The 18,858-nt window shown below is 39.0% G+C and overlaps 1 protein-coding gene across 2 annotated transcripts in view; it reads left to right on the top strand.

Annotated features, from left to right (window-relative positions):
* LOC149577217 (MATE efflux family protein) overlaps positions 1–18,858 on the top strand; it is a 219,335-nt gene that overhangs the window by 71,836 nt on the left and 128,641 nt on the right. The window lies entirely within an intron of this gene.

The raw sequence follows: 18,858 nt of genomic DNA, 5'->3' as shown, positions 1-18,858 counted from the left end.
CAAACATACCTATTTGAACCCAAGAGCCTCCTATGAGTTTGAATTTAGCCTCTATATTTTCTCTCTCATTGTGCAATAAGGTTGTGCGCAACTTTTCATATCCAGGGCCACGGTAAACATAAGGTATACTATTTATTCCTTCCACTATCTCCCTCCAATAAGGTGATCTAACTAAGTTGAATGGAACACCATTTGCAAAGAGGCAATGTCCAACTTTTTCATCAGCTATATGTCTCAATGCATTTTGAAAAGCCTTATCTAATGGGCCTCTCTTGTAGGTGTTGTCTTGTGGCTCTTATACATCATCATCATCCTCCCCAGAAGGTATAGGCAAGAAAGGATGTGTAGAGGCTTGGTGAGTGGGTGTTGTTATTGATTTTTTCTCACTAGAAGAACTTTATTTTCCTTTTGAAACTATTTTATCAGCATTTCCTTGTTCTTTTAAACATGCTGCTATTTGCCCAGTTGACAACCCTTTCTTATCAGGCCCCTCACACATATTAATACCTCCATCCTCAGCACCCAAGAAATGAAGTTGGACTCTAGAGTAGGAGCTTCTATATTGTGCTTGGCAAAAATTACATTAAGGAGACCCTTTATCAATTTTAAATTTTTGATATCCCTCCTACTACAAAGTGCAATTCTTGTAGTATGTCTCCATTAAGGAGACCCTTTACAATTTTAAATTTTTGATATTCCTCCCATCCAAGAAGCTTTGACTACTCATTGTTGCACTTGCAATTTGTAAAAAAAATAAACAAATAAAAAATCTTCAAAACTTGTAAAAAACATGGAATAAATTTGAAACTTTAGAAAAACTTCAAACAATGAAAAAACACTAAAGAAAATGGTTAAAATGCATACCTTCAACACTCAAATCTACCTTAAAGAAAGAACTTATTAGTCCAGACTCCACAATCAATCTCCTTGGTATTCAATCACTTCACTTCAAACTTGCAAGAATGAGAGAAAAATGAGAGATAAAATGAGTTTAAAATGAGTTAGACATCAAGTATAAAGGGGTGTTTTAGGGTTCAGTAGGAAAAATATAATAAAAGAAACACTTTTTGCATGCTTTTGGGCCCACATTGTATTTGGCCTGTGGGTTTGTGTAGAATCTATAGGTAGATTAGCAAAATTTTCATGGAGGGGTTTTAAGGATGATGTCCTCAAGTATGTGCATAAGTGTTTGATTGGTTAGTAGAAGAAGTAAAAACATATTCTCCCAACAGGTTTATTGCAGCCCTTACTGATTGTAGAGAAGAAATGGGAGAGTGTGCCTATGAATTTTATTAGAGGTCTTCCAAGAGTCCAAGGAAAGGATTGTATATTTGTTGTGTTTGATTGGTTTTTGAAATTCACTCACTTCTATGCTCTTGTAGTTGATTGGACAACCTCTCAAGTAGCAAAACTATTCTTCTATAACCTAAGACCATTATAAGTAATTGAGACAACAAGATCCTCAACTTATCCCGGTAGTTATTTATACTTGTGATTATAAAGTTGACTTCAAGCACTAGTTACCACTTGCAGATGTATAGATAGTCTGAGATTGTAAATGATTGGGTGCAGGGTTATCTTCGTACTTATGTTGTGGGTTAGTGGAAACTTTGGGTTAGGTGGTTGTATTTAGGCGAACATTTCTATAATACCACAAATCATATGTCTATTTTCTTGTTCCCATTTTGGGCTTTGTATGGTTATAAGCTATTGCCTTTCATAGACAACTTTTGATGATAGAAGAGCACCTAGAGCTAGAGATTGGTTGTAGGATTGCCAGGATATCATTAGAGTTTTTTGGGACAATATTAAGCAAGTTCAGAATCAGCAAAAGTTATATGTTGACTGTCACAAGATAGAGAGATCTTCTAGATTAGGAATATGGTTTTCTTAGGTCTTTAGTCACATTGATAGGGCACATTGAAGAGGAGTGGCATTAGAAAGCTTGAACCGAGATTCTATGGTTCGTATAGGATTTTGATGAGGTTTGGAGAGGTTGCAGATGAGCTTGAGTTTCCTCTGGATAGAAGCATCCATAATGCTTTTCACATCTCATGTGTAATGATCCCATCTTTTGGCCTTCACGTTCTCCAAAGTCTAAGTGGAGGATAAGAAGAAATTAAATTAATTTCTTATAAAGCCATTAAATAAATTAAAATTAAAAGGTGGCTTTATATTTAATTAATTTAATTAATTATTGTATTACAAAGGAGATGCTTCTAGAGTGTGTATTAATTATTGGAAAGGTGGAAGCCTCTAGAAGCACAATTAATTATTGCAAGAGAGGAGTTTCTAGAGAGTGCATTAATTATTGGAAGGGGGAAGCTTCTAGCACCTGCAATTAATTAATGTTTTAGTTCTTTCTAGAAGGGTGAAGGAATAGGATAAATAGGGGTGAGAGTCTCATTGTTTAGCATGGAATTATTGTATCGGATGATTATAACTTGCATTTGATAAGAGCTTGGATGTGTGAATCACACTCTTTTTTGGCAATAGGGGACGTTCATTCTCTGTTGTAACATTCTAGACGTCATTCCCTTAGGGTTTGGCCTTTGGAATACATCTCTTTGTAATTGATTGCAACATTTTCAGCATTAATATAATTTCAGCCTTGGTTCAGCTTTTGGGCATTTCTGGGTGTCCATTACAGTGGTATCAGAGCTATTAGTCCTGCCATCCTGTGGAGTTCTTATAGAGAATTTGGAACAACGAGATAAAGGGAAAAGGGTCTGAGAAAATGTATATCAGTCCAGATCAAGAAAATGCAATGCTTAGGTTACTTAGTTCATTAGAGGAGGGGCAGCAGATGCAGCAGGAGCATAATAGGAAAATGGATATGATGTTGCAACTTATGGCTAGACAGATGGGCATCAACATTGACAATTCGTATGTTGCTCCAGCGCAGAAGGTAGTTGATTCTTCAGATGGGATCGAGACACCACCGGGCTATGCTATTGGTGATAGTCAGGAGTCCACATATGAAGCTTTGTCAGAGGATGGCAATGCAACAATAATGGGATTAGGAGAATGCGAGGATACTATCCTATCAGCAGCCACTTCTGTGTCCGTTGAACCATCCAACAAGGAGTTTAGCAGTATGCATGCAGTTGTAGATGTGTGCTTTGATGATAGTACAGCTATTATTGCTAATGAGGTGAGTGATATAGTGACAGAGTCATATTATACTATTGATCAACAAAGTGTAGATGTTCACTTCTGCGATAGTACTATGTTCAACATGGATGCCACATTGTCTTATGAAAATTTGATGTTTGAGGTTGATATTGATCACTCTCCTGAGTGGAGTTGGGCTTTGTTTTCACCATCTACAAATATTCAGTTTTGTGTTGCAGCAGTTGGGAAGAAGAGATTTCATAGATCTTATACGGAGTTACCTTTTGGTGATATTCTAACTTCTTCACCATCAGCACAAGTATTGGGTGCTAGGTTGCATGACATGTGGTTGGTTCTGATGATGCTGATTTGTAGTTGGTATAATGTCCACAAGGATGTCGCATACTACTTCAATTGGGATCCAGGTGGAGGTTGGAGTTCATTATGTTACTTAATTGCTTGAGGACAAGCAATTTCAAGGAGGGCGGATTTGTAATGATCCCATCTTTTGGCCTTCACGTTCTCCAAAGTCTAAGTGGAGGATAAGAAGAAATTAAATTAATTTCTTATAAAGCCATTAAATAAATTAAAATTAAAAGGTGGCTTTATATTTAATTAATTTAATTAATTATTGTATTACAAAGGAGATGCTTCTAGAGTGTGTATTAATTATTGGAAAGGTGGAAGCCTCTAGAAGCACAATTAATTATTGCAAGAGAGGAGTTTCTAGAGAGTGCATTAATTATTGGAAGGGGGAAGCTTCTAGCACCTGCAATTAATTAATGTTTTAGTTCTTTCTAGAAGGGTGAAGGAATAGGATAAATAGGGGTGAGAGTCTCATTGTTTAGCATGGAATTATTGTATCGGATGATTATAACTTGCATTTGATAAGAGCTTGGATGTGTGAATCACACTCTTTTTTGGCAATAGGGGACGTTCATTCTTTGTTGTAACATTCTAGACGTCATTCCCTTAGGGTTTGGCCTTTGGAATACATCTCTTTGTAATTGATTGCAACATTTTCAGCATTAATATAATTTCAGCCTTGGTTCAGCTTTTGGGCATTTCTGGGTGTCCATTACATCATGCCTCAAGAAAGCGATTGGCCAACATGTTGTGCTACTCCTGATCTACCACCCTCGAATGAGGAAGGAAACTAGTATTGGTTCCACTAGAGGTTTTGGAGGTGAGAGGAAGGAAGCTAAGAAATTGTGTGATCAAGGAGTGCTTGGTACAATGGAAAAATTTACCATTAAAGGATTCCACTTGGGAAGGTGTTGACATTTTGCAACATATAGCATTTGACTACTTGAGGGCATTCGGTCTTTGGAATGGATCTATAATGTCCCCTTCTTTTCAGTGATCATAAGAGAAATGATTAGCCAATTTTCCCACATTGTGGTAGGCTAATTAGAAGACATATCAGCTGATGAAATTATCTCAATTCTATACTATTGCAGCTGATTGGACAAACTCTCAGGTAATAAAACTGTTCTTCCATAACCAAAGACCATTATAAGTAATTGAGACAACAAGCTCCTTGATTTATTTTGGGAGATGTTTAGACTAGCAGGTGTAGAGTTAACTTCGAGCACTAGTTACTACTTGCAGATGTCAGACTGAGATTGTAAACAAGTGGGTGTAGGGTTATCTTCGCAATTATGTTACAGGTCAGTGGAAGTTGTGGGTAAGGTGGTTGTATTTAAGTGAACATTTCTGTAATACTACATATCATATGTCTATTTGCATGTTACCATTTTTGGCATTGTATGGCTATAGGCTATTGCCTTTCATAGACATAATTTTTGATGATAGAAGAGCACCTCAAGCTAGAGATTGGTTGTAGGATTGCCATGATATCATTAGATTTTTCTGAGACAATATTCATCAAGCTCAGAATCAACAAAAATTATATGTTGACTACCACAAGATAGAGAGATATTTTAGGTTAGTAATATGGTTTTCTTATGTCCCTAGTCATATAGGTAGAGCACATTGAACAGGAGTGGCACTAGAAAGCTTGACCCAAGGTTCTATGGTTCGTATAAGATTCTGATGAGGTTTGGAGAGGTTGCATATGAGCTTGAGTTGCCTTTGGATAGAAGGATCCATAATGCTTTTCACATTTCATGCCTCAAGAAACCAATTGCACAACATGTTGCGCTACTCCTAGTTTACCACCTTTGGATGAGGAAGGGAAACTAGTATTGGTTCCACTAGAGGTTTTGGAGGTGAGAGGAAGGAAGCTAAGAAATTGTGTGATTAGGGAGTGCTGGGTACAATGGAAAGATTTACCATCAGAGGATGCCACTTGGGAAGGTAATGACATTTTGCAGCATCTAGCATTGTGATTACTTGAGTGCATCCAGCCTTGGGAAGGAAGAACTATAATGTCCCCTTCTTTTAGTGATCAAAAGAGAAATGATTAGCCAATTTTAGAAGACATATGGGATAATATGCAGGTTATAATCTTTATATTGGTGGAGAAATAAAGAAAATGAAATATTAATTTATGGGGTTTATATTATTATGTAATGTTCCCGTTATAAAATAAATCATTTATCAAACTATTGTAACGAGTCAATTGATTTAATGTATCTGAGACCCATTTTTACTTTGTTTCCATAGTTTGTGTTGCCGTCGGATATCTTTGTACACCCTCGGAAAGTTTTCCTCGATGGGTATTTAAGCACGACTTATAGGCAGTCTTTAGGTATGCAATTTGGATTATTTTCTCTATACTATGAATTCCTGTTGGAGTTCTCTGCAGTTTGCCATTTCGGAAGTGAAAGATCTTCCCTACTTGGCTATTTCGATTTTGGTGGGATTCAACACTCACCCTATTCTGTCGCTTGTAATACTTCGCTTAGATCTGGCAAATTGGAGCACCATTATATCGTGAATATTCATTGTGTTGGTTTGATCTACTCTTTTGTCCTGTGTATTTCCATTTGTTGTTTATCTGCATTAAATCTTGCTATTTATTCACACTATCTGTTAGTTTGCAAAAAAACTCTCTGTGCATCACCTACGAATTTCGACCATCCATCTCCAGACCCCTCCATACATTGTATGGCCTTCCATTTAGGCAATGCCCTTTACACCATCCACTCATCCATCCATCACTCAGGCATTTCCCTATAGGCACACTGTATAGCCCAACCACTCTCCTTCAGGCACACCGTACGACCTTCCCTGCTACGACCATCGTACGGCTCTCCTCAAACCACTATACGGACCTATTGTTTCGCACCTCCCTATACCATTTGTATGGCTTCCCATAGTGACCGTACGACCCACCTTCCCACCAGACGACCACTACTAAGCACCGTATAGGCTGCCCATACTACTGTATGTACGTCTTTTGCTCCACCGTGCATACAGATCATATGTCTCTCTCCCTTCGTCAACTGCACACACCTCTTCTCAAGTCCGTACCACCTTCTAGTAGTCCGTACGGCCCCTCCAACAACGCAATCATAGTGGACATTGAACATGGGAACATTACAATGGTACTAGAGCACTTCGATTTTGCTAGTCTATGAACAGTGAATGAGAGTTTATAGCTGGAAGAGACAAAGAACCCATTTCGTTGATAGATGGCTTCCGAATCGGAACCAACAGCTACCAAACTCGTGGCACTACTGAGAAAACTTGCAAAGAATCAGGCACAGATCATCGATACTTAGTGGCTCATGGAAGAGACTCTCAAGAAGTTGGCAGACAATAAAATATCCGGAGAACATAATGGTCACAGCGCAGACTTAGTGTTGGGTAAAACAAACCCTCATCCAACACGCTCTCGACCTTCCATGCCGTCTTTTTAGGCACCACACGAAGCGAAACAACCTTTGAAGAGATGCAAGAACAACTGAGAGAAGACTGGAAGAATGCAAATTTTGAGGAGGATATATGCGGATCTGATAATGAGATATTTGGGAGGTGGAAACCAAGGTTACTTTAACGATGATCTCAGAAGAAAGTTGAGTAAAGTAAATCTGTCTCCATTTGATGGATCCGAATCCAGATCCATATCTGTGCAAGCGTGGGTAATGAAGGCCGATACTTACTTCCAGTTGAATCCTATGCTAGAAGAAGCAATCAAATTTGCAGCATTGCACTTGGAGGGAGTTGCGCATGAATGGTGGCATCATGGCGCCATCACACTGAGGCATGATCAAATAACTACTTATGTGGAATTCATTGAGAGATTGATAGAGCGATTTGATGGTAAAGATTTGGAACTCAATTTTAAAGATTTGGCACAGCTGAGACAAACTGGATCAATCGACCAATACATTGCAAAATTTCAGAAACTCTTTGTTTTGGTCACGAACATTTATGAAAGAAGATGGATAGTGCTCTTCATGGACGGACTGACAGAACCACTGAAAGGTTGGGTCAAAGGGTTCAATCCTGCCACTTTGTCAGAGGCTATTAAGAAGGTACAGAGTGGCATCATCATTGACATCATCCTCTCATTACTCACACCCCAAACCGCCAACATTTCCGAGGGACAAAGATAATAAACCTCCACCCAGGAAGCCTTCATTGGACGAAGCTACCAGATAGGAACTTTGAAGGAAGAAATTATGCTTCAACTGTAAGCGATTATGGGAACTTGGCCACAGATGCCTCGGAAAAGGAAAAATACACTACATTGAGGTCGTGTCCAATGATGAGGATGAATAGGAAGAAACGCTCACTGAAGACAACCAACATCACGATGACACCAACATGGTTAGTCTGAACCGTACGGAAAGAATTGCAGCTTTGGTATGACGCGGAGGAACTATTGCCCTAGTTGGTAGCCCAAGATGCATAGTTTTTTGTGTATGGGTTACCCTTCAAGGACAAAGGGTTATGGTGATGCTGGATAGTGGAGCTATTCTAAATTTCATAAACTCATCTTTGGTGAAGCGAAGAGGTCCACCTACGGAGACACACACAGGATTTCAGGTCAAGGTTGCCGGAGGGACTTTTCTGCCCTGCACACGCCTTGTTCCTCAGCTAAGTATCACAATGGTGAATCACACGGTGATCGAGGATTTCTTCATAGTGGACCTTGATGACATGGAGGTTATTTTGGGCATACAGTGGATGGAGACACTTGATGAATATACTCATAGCTTCAAACGGATGGATTTCACTTTTGTTGTCAATGGAAAGAAGGTCGTTCTTCGCGAAATGGCAAATGAGGGTTCGCAGGAAGTTTCTGCGCATCGGATGGAGGCAATTTTTCGGCGTGATGACATTGCATGGGCTACTGTTGATGCGAGTTTTGTATCACTTACATAACATATTAGTAATTGGATATCTTATATGGAGTACCAAACATACAATTCCTCTCTTGAAAAGTTATTGCTCATGGGATATGAGAATAACTCCAATGTTCCTTACACTTGTGGATACTCATTTAGTTTTATCGATGTGATTCGTTGGTAATTACGTAGGCGGCCTTATGTTGTTCATTTAAGGATGACTTGGGCTTTGATGGGATGATGGAGATGGTGGTTCGGTGTGAATGCTAGATGATGTTGGTGGAAAAGTGATGGTGGTGGAGGGTGAATGGTTCTTATGACTGGTCTCTTTCTAACTCTCTTCTTCTCAACTCTAAGTCCTAAATTTCTTGCTATCCTACTCTTACTCCTATGGATGGAAGGTTAGCAAATGGACAGGGATTGAATCAATGAAAGTTAACCAACGGCCTCACTTCCACAGGTGTAATGATTCGAAGGAAAAGTAAACTAGTTTGCCACACAAGGCTTCCCAACAAGCTGCTAGGATGTTAGTGGTCTAGTATTGATCCCTATCAAACATATGCTACTGCTACCATACAACTATCCATCTACTTCTACTCTAACAACATGAAATGAAATCTACTTTAACAACTTTAAATGAAATCTAACTATGTGGAAGTAGAAACCATGCAATAACACCCAATGTTCTTAATCACCATGCAAGTCACAACAATGAAAAAGAGAGCGATTTTGGTATTATCTTATGCAACAATTTTCTACCCCCACTTTTACAAATGAGAGCAAATGGCCTTATATAGAGGCCAAAATACAACCGATGGTAGAGATCAAAAGGAGGATCAACGATCTAGATTGGATCCTAGAAACCCTAATTAGGGTGGCCACCCCATCGGCCAATGAGAAGCCGCCACCTCGTCAATGGACCAATGAAAAAAGTGTAAAAGTGGCAGCCAATCAGAAATAGACACTTGTCTTATATCCTAGAAGAAAGAGAAATTGCCACTTGGGCTTACATTAAATGATCTTCTAATACAACTCTCCCCTTTTTCTTTCATTCTTTTAGCTAAGGCAATAAACCTAGCTAGCATTTCGTTGATTTCTTCCATGGGAGGACAAGGTGTATGCTTTATTTTGAGCTCCGTTGAGTTCATCACGTTGCTCGCTGCTTGTAGTGTCTTCTCGTGATCCTTCTTATACTCTTTTGCAAATCCGATAAAAGCATTGAGGGAGGAAAGGGTGCCCAAATGTTTCTTCTTGATGGCAACCTTCCCCAACTCATCCAATCTTGATTCAAAATCTATCTCATTAACATCCTTTTTTGAGGTCTTCAAAATCAAGTGCCACCCCAACATCGCTCATCATGGTTGAAATAGAAGTGTCGACGCTTGGGTTGTGATGTGCAACCGCCTTCTGTATCTTCTTTGCCAAGGGGAATTGTCCTTCCTTTAGTCTGTCCTTTATCTATAGCATATTTACTGTTCCAACATTGGTACCGGTTATTTGCCTCATTTTCGAGAAGGAAGTTGTTTTGGGCATCATATCCTCTGTCTTTCTTAGTGTTTGTTCCCTTAGAGTTATTGCTTGCACTAACATCTACTAACTTGTCGCCCTATTACGGGATGGTAAACTGGTGGACAATGAATTCAAGAAGAACCAAGGGAGACAATCCTTAGACAAGAACGAAAGAAGGAAGTCAGCTTAAGGACCCCTTTCAACTCTAAATGATTTGAAGTTACCATTAGTTGCATCATGTCTACTGTAGCGACATTGGTATCAATTATTCGCCTCATTTTCGAGAAGAAAGTTTTTTTGGGCATCATATCCTCTTTGTCTTTCTTAATCTTTGTTACCTTAGAGTTCTTGCTTGCACTAACATCTACTAACTGGTCGCCCTATTACGGGATGGTAAAGTGGTGGACAATGAATGCAAGAAGAACCAAGGGAGACAATCCTTAGGCTAGAACGAAAGAAGGAAATCAGCTTAAGGACCCCTTTTGACTCTAAATGATTAAAAGTCACCTCCACCAATAGCCAGATCTTTTTTTTGGAATTTAGGATCAGACTTGAGAATTTCAAACCTTCTTGCAAATTAGAATTTCAAACTCTTGAAATTTGAAAAAAATTGCCAAACATAGAAGAAGTTTCAGATCTGCCCCTTAGAAAATTCGCCAAACATGGAAATTCTGCCCAAGCATGGAAAAATCGCCAAAAATAATGCCAAGCTGCCCTCTCAAAAGTTGCTCAAGGAGGAAGAAAAACTGCCCTTGCAAGAAAAAAATCGCCCAAGGTCTGAAAATCTGCTCCCTTAGAAAATTCGCCAAGCAAGAGAAGAAAGCATGCTCTAAAAAAAAAATCGCCAAGCAAGAGAAGGCTGTGAGGAATGAAGAAAATGGGAGAGGGAGGAGTCCTCTTATACCATCTTACCTCCACTCTTCCAAGCTGGCTGACTGGGTCCTTGGGAGCAAAAATAAATAAATTAAAACATAAGGCATGGCCCCTAATTAAATGCTTAGCCCAAAATTAACTTTGCTAAGATGAAATTGTCTTTTTTAAATTGCCAATTAGACCGAAATTGCAAAAACAAAGTAAATAATGCCTTGGAGATGGTAAATGTTTTCATTTAATGACAATTTAGTAATTAATATGTCATTAAAATTGGATTTGGCTAGCCAAAAGCCATTTTTCAATATTAAATTACCAATTTCATTAAAGGCTTAAAATTTTTTAAGACAATTTTAATCCATTTAAAGCCAATTTTTGCAATTTTTATCCAAATCGATTTTGCTGTCATTTAAATTTTTTTTGACAAAAATAAAATCATTTTTAGGGTCTAAAATTGATTTTGCAATTTGACTTCATCTCCACAAAATTAATTTTTTTTTTACCAAAGAAAAATTTAAGATTTTCCAAAACTCAAATCTCATAAAATTTCATTTTTTGAAAATTATCTGAGTTCACACAGTTATATCCAAATTTTCAAAAGAAATCTATTAAGTACAAGTTTACAATTTTATCCTGCCAAGCGTTGCCTCTTGAAATTTTGTCTGGCCTAAGGATGAAATTGGTTGTTCTGGAAAATCAAGTTGGAACTGGGTGAAAGTAGATCTAAACTTCTCCCCATCTGGCCTGAAGGTGTCTAAGACTGAAAACTCTCAAAAAATCAAAATTGTTGGACAATCCAAAAATTTGCCAAGGCGATTAAAGAAAGGCGGGGTCCCCAAGATTTGGGGCAATGGTGTGAAAACCTCACAACAACTGCACATTGTTTTGTCTTGATGGAACCTATAAAAGGGCAACAAAGACCTCCACAGGAGGATGATCTCTAGGATATTTTGAGTAAAAAAGTAATAAAGTTTTCATTGACATTCCTCCTGGCATACTGCCTCATCGAGGGTTTGAACATACTATTGAGTTGGAAGCAGGAGCCAAGCCGGTCATAACCACACCGTACCACCATCCCAAGAAATTCAAAGATGAGATTGAAAAGACGATTCAGGAGCTGCTAGAGAAACGATGGATCCGTCCTAGTTCTAGCCCTTTCACGTTATCTGCGGTATTGGTCAAAAAGGAGGACGGGACGATGTGCATGTGTGTGAACTACCGTGCGTTGAACAAAAAAACAATAAAGAATAGATATCCCATTCCAAGGATAGGTGAGGTGCTGGATGAATTACATGGTGCAGTCTACTTTTCAAAAATAGATCTTTGTTCTAGATGCCATTAGATCCGCATGAGGGAGGAGGACGTAGAAAAGACGGCTTTTTGTTGTCACTACGGGCATTATGAGTTTCTAGTCATGTCGTTCGGATTGACAAATGCACTTGCTACAGTTCAATCATGCATGAATTGTGTCTTCAACAAACAATTGCGTAAGTACTTATTGGTATTTTTTGATGATCTTATTTATAATAGGACATGGGAGGAGCACCTGAAGCATTTGGATGAAGTCCTAAGGATCATGGAGGAGTACTCTTTGTTCGCCAAGCAATCCGAGTGTGAATTTGGTATGACAGAAATATTGTACCTGGGGCATGTTGTCAGTAAATATGGAGTTCAAGTTCATCAGGAGAAGATTCAGGCTATCCTTGATTGGCCTCCCCCAAAATCACTCACAGATTTGTGAGGATTTTTTGGATTATGTAGTTATTACCGGAGGTTCCTTAAAGGATTCTTTTAGCTCAGCGCACCCCTAATGGACCTGACAAGGAAGGGATTTTTTCAGTGGAATGAAAAGGCACAACTCACTTTTGATAAGCTAAAAGAGGCAATGAGCACTTGTACTATACTTGCATTACCTGATTTCTCTCGACCGTTCATTTTGGAGTGCGATGCATCTGGAGAAGGCACTGGCGCAGTACTAATGCAAGATAGACACCCAATAGCTTATGAGAGAAGAAAGTTTACGTAGACAGAACGCCTATATTCCATCTACAACAAAGAGATGTTGGCCATTGTTGTCATGTCCCCTTTCTAGAGTGGACATCAGAGACGATAGAGTTGGCCTATTATTAGAGTCTCGTAGGTTGGCAGTGGTGTTTAGGGACTCAGTCAAGGTACACAGTGTTCGGATCTGGAGTTTCAGATGGTAGGAGAGCAGTTCCTTTATTGCAGGAGGAGTTTCCTACATTTTAGGAGGTGGAGATGGGTTACATTCTTGAGTCTCTACGAGATCATTCTATGGTTTCAGTTTCAGGAGATTCAGAGACATTCCTATTTTTTAGGAGTATCCCTAATTTTGAGGGATGAGACTTTCAGTTATTTTAGATTATTCGGCATCAGTCACAGGAGGTGACAAGTTCAATTTCACCTTGTAGACGTGTTTTGGCTATCAATTTGCTATTTGGGAAATATTTCAATATATTTAAATATTCTCCTAAGTTAGCATTTTAATAATTTAAATAAAGCTAAATTATAGCCATTTTGGATTAATAAGGGGTTTTTTGGCCTCATCTGGGTTAATATCCCTTGGTGTAATAGCTCGTTGGAAAGGTCTTGAACTTTTCTAAATATTTCTCTTTTGACTCAGAGCAATTCGGTGAACGAATTTCTTTCTATTGGGAAAAAGGTTATTTTCTGGATACTTGACCACTTTAAAAATGAGAAATATATTATTTTATAACCCAATGCCATATGGACACACTTTTAGGGTTCGAGCTAAGTTTGGTGGGTTATAAGGAGGTAAAGACAAAGTTCGAAGGCATTATTGACATATTACATTTTGGATTTGTGATTTGGGCTCTGATTGAGCTTTCAACACTTGGGATGCCAATCCCACTTGCTTTGCCTGTTTGGGGCGTAGCCCACAAAACAGTGGTTTGGATTTGTTGCAGTCAGAAGCATCTTGGAGATTGTGCATTGTTTCTTTTGAAGAACGCAGGATTGAGTCAGAGTTTTAGCTGGGGTTTGGGTATTCTATCCACGTGTGGGCACTTTGCAGCTGTGCGACAGCAGCTGACAGCCATATTTGCAGTTGTACGGTAGCACCTAGCAGCCATATTCCTTCCCACGTAAAGCAATAAAGAGTTGGAACCTGGCCGTAGCTTCCTTCTGGGCTCGTATTTCTCCTTTATGCCTTCAGGTTGGGTTTATCCTTGGTTGTAATCATCTGGATATTATTGTAAATCTTCATCTGGTTACAAATTAGGTTTTATATTCAAAAATTTGCTTGAAGCGAAATTGCTTTGATTGTATTTGGAATATATTTTCAGAACCGGTTCATGTTATTGTACTTCTGTTATTACTTATTGAAAAATCATCAAAAACATAAAACAATCAAACTCTTTTGCAACTTCTGTTTAGTTCTGCAAGAAAATTTTAATAAATAAGGAAAACAAATTTTAAAAGAATAAAATTACAGGAGATCAGTAGAAGAGATCCATTAGGGATCTTTCAATCGTACATGCACTGACCAAGTTCCGACAGTATCTGGTAGGTGCCAAGTTTGTCGTCCGTACAGATCACAACAGTTTGAGATATTTTTTGGAGCAACGGGACTTGAACGAGAGGCAACAAAAATGGGTAAGCAAGGTTCGGGCTTTTGATTTTGACATTGAATATGTGAAAGGGAAGAACAATGTGGTTGTAGATGCCTTGTCCAAGAAACTCGCCATTTGCTCACTAAACTAGAGTTCAGCTAACTGGAAGGCACATCTGTTGGTAGAATACTTTAAAAACACATTTTCCTATAAGTTAACGGATGAACACTCATGATGATAGGTACAGAGTGGTGGATGACATCATCTACTATAAGAATCGGATATTTTTAGTACTAGAATCAAAATTGAAGCAGAAAATCTTGAAGGAAGTACACGACTCACACTTGGCAGGACACTTGGGTTTCCTCAAAACTTACAGAAGTCTCCGAGAGAGGTTTTAATTGAAAGGACTAAAAGGGGACGTGTTGCAATATGTAAGAGAGTGTGCGGTTCGCCAGTAGAACAAATCCGTACATACTCTACCTGCCGGGTTATTGCAACCTCTACCAATTCTAGAACATAAGTGGGAAAGTATATCGATAGATTTCATAATGGGGCTTCCCAAGGTGAACGGAAATGATTGTATTTTCGTGGTGGTTGACAGATTGACAAAGTACAAACATTTCTTCGCCATCCCTTCATATCTTCAGGCCGCACAAGTTGCTGATTACTTTTTTAGAGAAGTCTTTCGTCTATATAGGTTACCTTGAAACATTGTCAGTGATCGGGATGGGCAATTCATCAGTATCTTCTAGATAGAACTATTTCCGATGGTAGGGACAAAATTATCACTAAGTATTAGTTACCAGCCACAGATAGATGGACAAACAAAGATTGTGAACAAATGGCTCGAAGGTTACCTTCCGAACTACGTCTCGACACAACAATGAGCATTGGTGAAATGGATACATCTAGGGGAATATTGCTACAATACCACGTACCACATGTCCATCGGAATGGCACCATTCAAAGCTCTGAACAGGTACGAATCCCTCTCCTTCATCGACACAGTTCTAGGTGGTAGTCGCACACCAAGGGTGAAGGACTGGCTTTAGGAGGGATAGGACATACTGAGATACTTGAAGGGAAACTTACAGTAGGCACAAAAATCAACAGAAGATGTACGCTGATAGATATAGAATGGAGAAGAGTTTCGAAGTAGGGGATTTGGTCTATCTCTAGCTCCAGCCATATCGACAATCCTCATTGAAGGAAAAGGGAAAAGAAAAATTGAAGCCATTATTCTATGGCCTCTATTGTGTAGTTCGTCACGTTGGTGAAGTCGCGTATGAGCTGGAACTTTCAGAGAGAAGCCGCATTCATAACGTCTTCTGTGTTTCATGCTTGAAGAAGGCCATAGGGCAGAATGTCATAGTAGCCATAGACCTTCCACCACTCAATGAAGGAAAACTCATATTGGAACTAGCCGGGGTCATCGAAGTACGCGAGAAGACTCTGCGGAACCGTACGGTGAAGGACTATTTGGTGCATTGGAAACACTTGCCATTGGACGACGTGACCTGGGAGGGCGAGCACATTCTCTAGCACCTAGCATTGCATTTGCTTGAGGACAAGCAAAATTTGGGATGGGAGGACTATAATGCTCCCGTTATAAAATAAATCATTTATCAAACTATTGTAATGGGCCTATTGATTTAATGTATCTTAGACCCATTTTTATTTTGTTTCCGTAGTTTGTGTCATCGTCGGCTATCTTTGTACACCCTTAGAAAGTTTTCCCCGACGGGTATTTAAGCACAGCTTATAGGTAGTCTTTAGGTATGCAATTTGGATTTTTTTCTCTATATTGCGAATTCCTGTTGGAGTTCTTTGTTGTTTGCCATTTCAAAAGTGAAAGATCTTCCCTACTTGGCTATTTTGGTTTCGGTGGGATTCAACGCTCACCCTATTCCGTTGCCTATAATACTTCGCTTGGATCTGGCAAATCGAAGCACCATCATATTGCGAATATTCATTGTGTTGGTTTGATCTACTCTTTTGTCCTGTGTATTTCCATTTGTTGTTTATCTGGATTAAATCTTGTTATATGTTCACACTATTTGTTAATCTGCAAAAAATCTCTCTGTGCATCACGTACGAATTCCAACCATCCATCTCCAGTCCCCTCCATACACTGTACGACCTCCCATTCAGGCAATGCCCTTCACACCATCCACTCATCCCTCCATCACTCAGGCATTTCCCTACAGGTAGACCGTACGACCCAACCATTCTCCTTCAGGCACACTGTACGACTTTCCCTAATACGACCACCGTGCGACTCTCCTCAAACCACCGTATGGACCTATTGTTTCACATCTCCCTATATTATTCGTACGGCTTCCCATGCTGATCGTACCACCCACCTTCCCACCATACAACCACTACTAAGCACCGTACAGGCTGCCCATACTACCGTACGGACATCTTTTGCTCCTCCGTACGTATAGACCGTATGTCTCTCTTCCTTTGTCAACTGCACACACCTCTTGTCAAGTCCATACCACCTTCCAGTGGTTCGTATGACCCCTCCAACAACGCAATCATAGTGGACATTGAACATGGGAACATTACATATTAAAGTTACATCATGTTACAACATAACATTATAAAGTAATATGACTATAAAAGTGAGCTTTTTATCCCACATTTAGAAGTGAAGGGTTCCCAACGAGTTAAAAAGACTTTATAAGGAGCCTTGTCCTTCTCCATTGGTATGCTATGTGATTATCTTATGTATGCTATTTGTTGATAGTTGCTGAAATAATAGTGACTGACATTTTGAGGATGAAACTCCCTAGGAATGTGAAAGTTGGACGGAAACTCATTCTTCCCTATGAGGCAGATTCACTCAAAATTCATTACTTGAAGTTATTTGCAAAAGTTATGAACCAAATATGAAAGCCATTAAGTAGTTCAAAGGGTACAATTGATCATCTAGCTGAGATATCTTAGGAAGTGTTCAAGGAGCAAAGATTTGAGCATTCATTATGTACAGTGCGTATATTGGGCCATTTTAGAGGAAATACAATCTACAATACAATCTAAGGAGTAATTGAACCCAATCAGTGATGGAACCCCTTGAATATTAGTGTCTAGCTGTTAGGAATGAGCTATTGAACTATTGAATATTGGCTATATAGTCCTTGGGTTCTCGTGAAAGGAAAAGGAGTCTTGATAAGTAGCAGATAATTTCCACAGCAAGTCAAATTGTGATATTGCTATCAAGATTTAACTGTGTAATTTTGAGTCAAACTCATTGACCCATGAGTTAAATCCTGATAGCAATATCACAATTTGACTTGCTGTGGAAATTATTTGCTACTTATCAATTGATGAGCTTAAGGGGCTTTCTAATGAATGGTTCATAAGGCACAACACTTGGTGAAGGTTTTGCAAATGGGGTTGCAAGCTTTGGGTTTAACCATGGAGGAAACTTTGTAGTTAAGCGCGCTCAGGCTGGAGTAGTACTTGGATGGGTGACCTCCCGGGAAGTCTCGGTGCTTCACCCCTGTGAGCATCACCTAGATCCAATGAGTGCTAAGTGTTCCATTTGTTCTCATGAGAGATGGATTCATGTTGAATCACTACTCATGAAACATGGGTCAATGAGTTTGACTCAAAATTACACAGTTAAATCCTGATAGCAATATCACAAAAAGAGTCTTATTATCATTTTTTCTGTGTTAAGATTGTATGGACTATAGTTTCAACTTTGCACACATTAATTGCCCATTCTGTCATGTGATGTACGACCTAGGTATGCCTCAAAACATTCAACATTTTTTCCATATTACGTACAAACACTCTCCGCAATGCAGAACTGAGCAATGTAGTGGGCAGCCCTGTTGGGTCCCATTTTGCTGATTTTAACGTGAAGCTTGATGTGCTGCTTGTGCATTTATCCAATCATTACAGAAGAACAGATCATAGTGATACATATATATTGTAGATAGCCATTCATTTCAGAAATAAAACATTGAACACCTTCTTGAATTACAAGACAAATATGGAAATCCAAATTTCTACCTTAAATTTAACTCCACTTGCAATAAAATGTGACTACAAAATAGTTTTAGACATACCCATTGATCTTCTACGTTGGCAATGAGGATTTTGAATCCATGCATCAACAATATTAACTTTCTAGACCTTGGATGTGTCTTCCTAGCTCTAACTAGGTATGATTTGTTAAGAAGTAAAGCCCACACACAACTGGGGGAGTGGGGGGGGTGTGAAACAATTGTTTCCAATTAAACTTAAAACTAAACTTCTAAATTTGAATTCCAACAATTAAAACAATGATGCATAGTAAAAGAAACCATACACCATAACACAATGATTTTGTTGACTAGGGAAGCCCTTGATCAGAAGGAAAACCTTTGTGGGGATGGAACCCACAAGATAGTGTACTAATATATAAGTTCCTTGCTACCCTGTTAGGACTCCAACACAATGTATTTAGTACAACAGTCCTTGTTAGAGGATAGATCCCTATTAGGAGACCTTCA

Source organism: Cupressus sempervirens, chromosome 1 (genome assembly GCF_028749045.1).
Source record: "Cupressus sempervirens isolate cs-2001-9-10 chromosome 1, ASM2874904v1, whole genome shotgun sequence".
Lineage (NCBI taxonomy): Eukaryota > Viridiplantae > Streptophyta > Pinopsida > Cupressales > Cupressaceae > Cupressus > Cupressus sempervirens.
Note: the sequence above shows the minus strand (reverse complement) of the source record. Positions and strands in the feature narration are given on the sequence as shown.